This window comes from Anabrus simplex, chromosome 2, assembly GCF_040414725.1.
Source record: "Anabrus simplex isolate iqAnaSimp1 chromosome 2, ASM4041472v1, whole genome shotgun sequence".
Lineage (NCBI taxonomy): Eukaryota > Metazoa > Arthropoda > Insecta > Orthoptera > Tettigoniidae > Anabrus > Anabrus simplex.
This window is the reverse complement of record NC_090266.1, coordinates 88800663-88806662: the sequence shown is the minus strand read 5'-3', so window position 1 is coordinate 88806662 and position 6000 is coordinate 88800663. Positions and strand designations below refer to the sequence as shown.

At 41.1% G+C, this 6000-nt stretch overlaps 1 protein-coding gene across 1 annotated transcript in view; it reads left to right on the top strand.

The window, feature by feature from the left end:
• The first annotated feature begins 274 nt into the window (after window positions 1-274).
• The window catches only part of sano (serrano), a 453943-nt gene continuing 448217 nt past the window's right edge, over window positions 275-6000 (top strand). The window contains exon 1 of the mRNA XM_067140178.2: window positions 275-409. The gene's annotated coding sequence lies outside the window, so the exon portion shown is untranslated. The remainder of the gene's footprint in view (window positions 410-6000) is intronic.

The following is a 6000-nucleotide window of genomic DNA, read 5'->3' as shown; positions in this document are numbered from 1 at the left end:
CCCGCCTGTTTGATCAATGCACTTCTTTTTTGTCATAAATAGGAGGCGTCGGCTGATGTTCAACGGTGATGCTGACATTTAAGATTATGCAAAGAGAAGCCGTTGAGCGAAACCTGGGTGACCCTTGACCTTTGATAATTATCCACGTGACATTTGCAATTCTCGCCAGGTGGCGGGGCGATCTGCGAGGTTGTAAGAGTGGCCGTCTGATGACGCTAGCTTCGCGTGGCAAGCGAGCGCAGCTGTGGCCAGGTGAACTCGCCTCGCAGTGTATCTGTAAGCGGCTAGACAGTGGGGTTGTGTTGTGGCACAGTGCGTGACCAGTGCTAGTGAGTGACAGTCGAGTGAGTGACACTTGAAGTGATTGTTTACGCCCCGTCCCAGGATTATTTTATCTCCCGGCATAAAGGTAAGTTTGTCATTTTAATATTTGGTCAATCAAATATTTTGGATCGTTATTTTCGGGACGCATAAATGTCACACCTTCGTTTACCACATTTAAGTAAGAAGCTTTTTTCCCTGTAAATTATCATGGTGTCTAAGTATTTCTCAGCAAATGAAGTGATGGACATTCTCATTCTACGAATGACTTTGTTGATTGTATTATTCTAAGAATATTTTTGCCTGAAGTTGTTGTTTATATTAATAGAATATTTGAAATAGTTTATGCTAACTAATACAGATGTACGAGGACGTAATACGAACATCGCGGTATGATTGTTGAAGCACGGTAACCCATGCAGTCGACGAGTCACGGCGGGCATTGCCCACGCGAACAGGTTGTACGGCAGTCAGTCGCATAAAAAGCTTCTTCCCGATGGCTCAAAATTACAGCGGATGTGTTAGAAACTAGTCTTACAGCCGTCGAAGAAATGCCGTAGGTTTAAACTCTGGGCCTAATAATGTAATGTGGAGGGCGGGAACGAGAAGCGATAATTCCAGTTTTCTCTTATTGTCGGTCACACACGTATAGCGGTTCTTTAAAACATGTCCTTTGTCCTGAAAAGAAGCTCAGCAAAGCACCGCTAAGTTAACTTTGATGTCCTAGTTAATTCGAGAAACTAGTATTGCAGTTAAAGACCATTTCTTTTCATTTGATGGTATTCTAGTGTATTCTAGTTAGGAACTGACAACCAGTCAACCCCAAACCCGAAGCTTCTTTGGCCTATCTTCCTGGTTCTCAAACGTGCACTGAGAAGTATCGTGGGTTCTGACAATCGATCCGGGTCGGGGATTTTAACCTTAATTGGTTAATTCCATTGGCACGGGGGCTGGGTGTATGTGTTGTCGTCATCATCATTTCATCCTCATCACGACGCGCAGGTCGCTTACGGGAGTCAAATCAAAATACCTGCACCTGGCGAGCCGAACCCGTCCTGGGATATCCCGGCACTAAAAACCATACGACATTTCATTTCAACTGACGTCGAAAATAACGCTCATGTCCGGCCATTCGAGTTAGGACAGCAGGAGATTTCCGATATGCTATGACAACATTATGTCAGAAATGTAAGCATTCTTCCGTGTAGCGGGAACGACATACCACAAAATATTGTGGTGTTTTTAGATTTTTTATACAATAATATTTTCCTTTTGTGGGCACTAGTTCGTAATACCCTTGAGCACCAGGTTCGATTTCCAACCGGTCTTGTTCTGCAGTAACAGGTTTTCTCAAGGTACTCCTGTTTTCTTTAAGCTTTTACTTATGCTACTCGGTATTCATACGTGTAGGAAATATTGGCCTGATGTCACGTGATTGACTGTGGTCCTGAGATCTTTGTTTATGCTTTCTTGTCGTTTATGAGGGTTTTTTTACAACTTGCTTTACGTCGCACCGACACAGGTAGATCTTATGGCGACGATGGGATAGGAAAGGGCGAGGAGTGGGAAGGAAGCTCCGTGGCCTTAATTAAGGTAAAAATGAGAAGCCACGGAAAACCGTCTTCAGGGCTGCCGACCGCGGGGCTCGAACCCACTATCTCCCGGATGCAAGCTCACAGCTGCGCGCCCCTAACCGTACGGCCAACTCGCCTGGTCGCGTATGAGTTATTAATCCCTTAAGATGCACGTGTTTTAACTCAAAACGTCTAATTCTCCACTACATAACGGCTATTTTAAAGAACTTCAATATACTTTTAATTATTTAAAGTTCGCACTCAATTCCGTGGATTACCGAAGTTAGAGCATTGAAGTCTCCACTGTTATATCTGGAGCATACGCTACACTATGTTTTGAAGCGTGGCAGCATCAAGCTGTTCTTTTGCAATGTTCCTCTCGTTCAAAGAGCTGGTTATTGTTAAGTACTGAGTGGAATTCATTAATAATAATAATAATAATAATAATAATAATAATAATAATAGCATTGGCGATATACATCTACGATCGAGAGACTGATAAGGTTATTCAATTTACTGCCCGACGAGAGAAAACATTAATTTACGATTTACAAGATTTTAAAACGTGTGATCATAGTCTATAGCACCTTATAGATATAACTCTTCGCGGAATTGGACTGTACGGATGCGGTTTTCTGTTGTGAAAAAAGTCACATACGTTGACCGGCCACCTTTGGGGAAGCTAGCAGGGATGTCACTTAACTATCACATCCGCTGAGAATTAATTATTAGTCATTCCTCATTTGTTTTGGAACCTGCCTATATAACCATGGGCACTAGTCAGGTTACGAGAAAATATTAGGAAATCAAAGTTAAATGGTTTGACGGCAGCGTTCGGAGACTTTTAGAGCTTATCTTAAGATGTTCATGTTTCTTCCTGTTTCATGTACCGGTGCACATTTTAGCCCTTAGCTCAGTTAAGTAAGTATACATGTTTCAGGATAGTCAACACAGTAACACAGGTTATCTGGTTTGAAACTACACATTCACTGTAATTACAGAAGACTGTGTGTACCTGGATGGCCTCACCTTTAAATGGAACGGCCACGAACAATTGCAGTACTGTATTGCACTTTCAAAATGACAAGATTGAATCAAGTAGAACATGGTTGGAATAAATAGTTTTAAGTTCCCATTGTCACGTTTCCTTGTAAAACATAGATCGTAAACATAAACAAAAATAATTCATTTTTTATTTTTAGAATTTATACCGTTCACATACTTTCTCGTTGGTATTTTTGACATCTACGTCTTTATGGAACTGAAACATGTTTAATTACTATTACATAGTCACAATAACGAACAACTGCATTAACTCGAACTGATATTTCTTATTTCGTTTAGGGTCCTACTAGCCTCTTGTGGAGATTGGTAATATTTCAGTCATACAGTTCTTACGGAATCGCTGGCGTTTGTGGATTTAGTTGCCTGAAGGTATGCAGGGCATTTGTCATATTTGTTAAGGTACAAGGAATATGTTTTCGTTTAATAACTCGGCAAAATGGTTAATCCCAGCATCAGCATGCCGCGAGTGACCGAAATCTCAACTATTGGTGGCTGTTGTAAGTTACAGTAAACTGGTTTCGAATCACAGTTCGATTGTAGCTTCGGAGTCCATTTGTCATACACAATAATACTCCTAGTTTTTCTTCTTAACAGTGATACTACCGTGAATTGTAAATGAGTAACCCCTGTCACGGAAGTAATGTTGAAACATACGGCAAACTCGTGTCGGTAGATTTACTGGCACGTAAATGAGCTCCTGTGGGACAAAATCCCGGCACCTCGGCATCTCCAAAAACCGTAAAAGTTGTTAGTGCGACGTAGAACCAATAACGTTATTGTTTATTATTGACTCTAGTTCTGAAAACGAATAGATTGTTCGACTTTGCTTTTTATGACTTGCCTTTAAGCGAAGAACGAAATGTTCCGTTAGACATTTTTAACAAGGATCATTTCCTTCTCTATAAGAAATGAATACCACCCTTCAGGAAGCTGTTTTGCACGACCATTGTTTCTTGATTAGCTCCGGCGAGCTGCCGATTGGCTTGTTTGTTCCACACTTTGGCAAACGCCATGCATGGTGTTACGATAAAGGCTGGTGCAACTTTCACGGCCTTTCGGTCGCGCATTATCTGTTATCCTTCTTTAACTATGTAGTATTTTGCACTCTTTGCCTGGACATTATTTAGCACCAACATAATACATGGCGTCATTTTATAAACATGACTTTACTGCTTTGTAACACTTTTCCTGCAGTGAAATTTATTTGTATCCAACTCCTGTTCTTGTGCTTGTACTTTCTAGATCCAGGGAGTCCTCTTTGGAGAAAAGGATTTCCATTCTCGAGGCTGTTTAACTTGCTGGTGATCACCTGACGTAATTTAGATATTCCGGACATTGTCCCTAGAACCTCTCAAACCGGATGGATGTACAGCAATAATATTCTGATCTCGTAGTTGTTTCTCCAAATTGTGATTCATTTCCTAAAATTCAGTTTGTACAAGACAGTGCAGATCTCTCTTTAGTTCGTGTCTAACACAGGTTTGCAAATCCTTTAAGTACCTACCGAGTTCTGTTAAGGTGTATGTTATCTCTCATTCTATGGTCCGCAGGGTGGCTAATTGCTGTGGATGTGTGGAATCTCCATTGTTACTCCTATAGTCGTGTTTGTTCTCTTCCGTGTTCAGATTATCTGTACTTCCGCTCCTCAAACCATTTCTGCTAGTTCTCTCTCTGTAACATTTAGCAGTTACGCAAAGTTTTGTCTCTATCCTATATTTCACATCTTCCTGGTTGTATTCATGACAGCGGACTGTTATGGGCAATACGAATGAAGTTGGAGATTGACATGTTACTAACTAGATTCAGAAGAACGAGAATCCTTCAGATGACCCAGAACTTCCCACTCCATTAAAAATATACATAGTAGTTGTTAAAACGTGGCCGAGGTAATGATAAAATTTCTTCAGTATTATGGAGTAAATCCTCTCTTCAAAGAGAGGAATATTGTGGTACCATAAAGCAACAAACGAACCTGACCCGTTCATTCATGATCTTCTATTTGGTGATTCGGTGACTAGAAACTGGACGACACTTCTTTTTCTTCGTTTTACCCTAGATTGGTTGAACTTTCGCTCAGAGTCTTAATGTACGGTGTGGTTCATTATTCGTAATGTTCTGGAAATTGTTCACCGTGATGGTTCTCTTAAAGGTAGTTCCTGCTTTCCAAGCGAATACTGGGATTGTAAGTATTAAAGGCCCCAGGTCCGCCACGTACGAAATAGTGAAGTGGAATATCCTTCAACCGTCAGTGAAATGCATAATTGTTAAGAGAATGGTAAACACAACGATAGAAACTAAGATTCTGTGGCTGCCCCAAAGTGCCTCGAAGCAGGAAGATAATTCATGAGCCCTGCTTATCATAACTAAACATGAAAGGCGGAATACGCAGCCAATAGGGTTTCGTAAATATACGTCCAGTGAAACGTTATTCTATATGCAACAGTTACTATACGTTGGGGCAGCCCTGTGTTCCCAGTACAGGAGTATAATTTGTATCTTCTTACCAAATGAAATACGCTCTTCGGCCGATTGAACAAAACGTGAAATAAGCTATACGGGTGACTAAAACGTTAGCAATCTGATCCATCAACTGCATTCATTTACAAATACTAATAGTCATGTTTGGCGATCGGTTAAACTCAGACGGCCCAGAGACGAAGTAGCTGGACTGTTTGGAAAATATAAGTTCGAATTCCGACGCTGCAGTGGTTACCTAGGAATTCTTATTTCCTTGAAGTTTCTTCGGTCGCACAAAAAAGTGTTAATAGAGGGCTTTGTTTCAAGTTCTGGGCCACCTGGCCTAATCCTGGCTGAGGTAATTTTTAAGATTCTACCGGCTCCCTCGTAGTTGGCTAGGTGCTCGTTTTCTCTAATCATAGTTTCGGAATAAGATACTAGCGCTGTAGGTGGATTTTTAAGAGATCTTAAATGTCTGAGGCCGGTGTCGGTAAATTCATGCTTAGCCTATTTCAGGACGAAATCCTGGCATTAAGGCGTCTTCTGAAATCTTTAGCAGTGGAGAGAACGTTGATCACAAGTT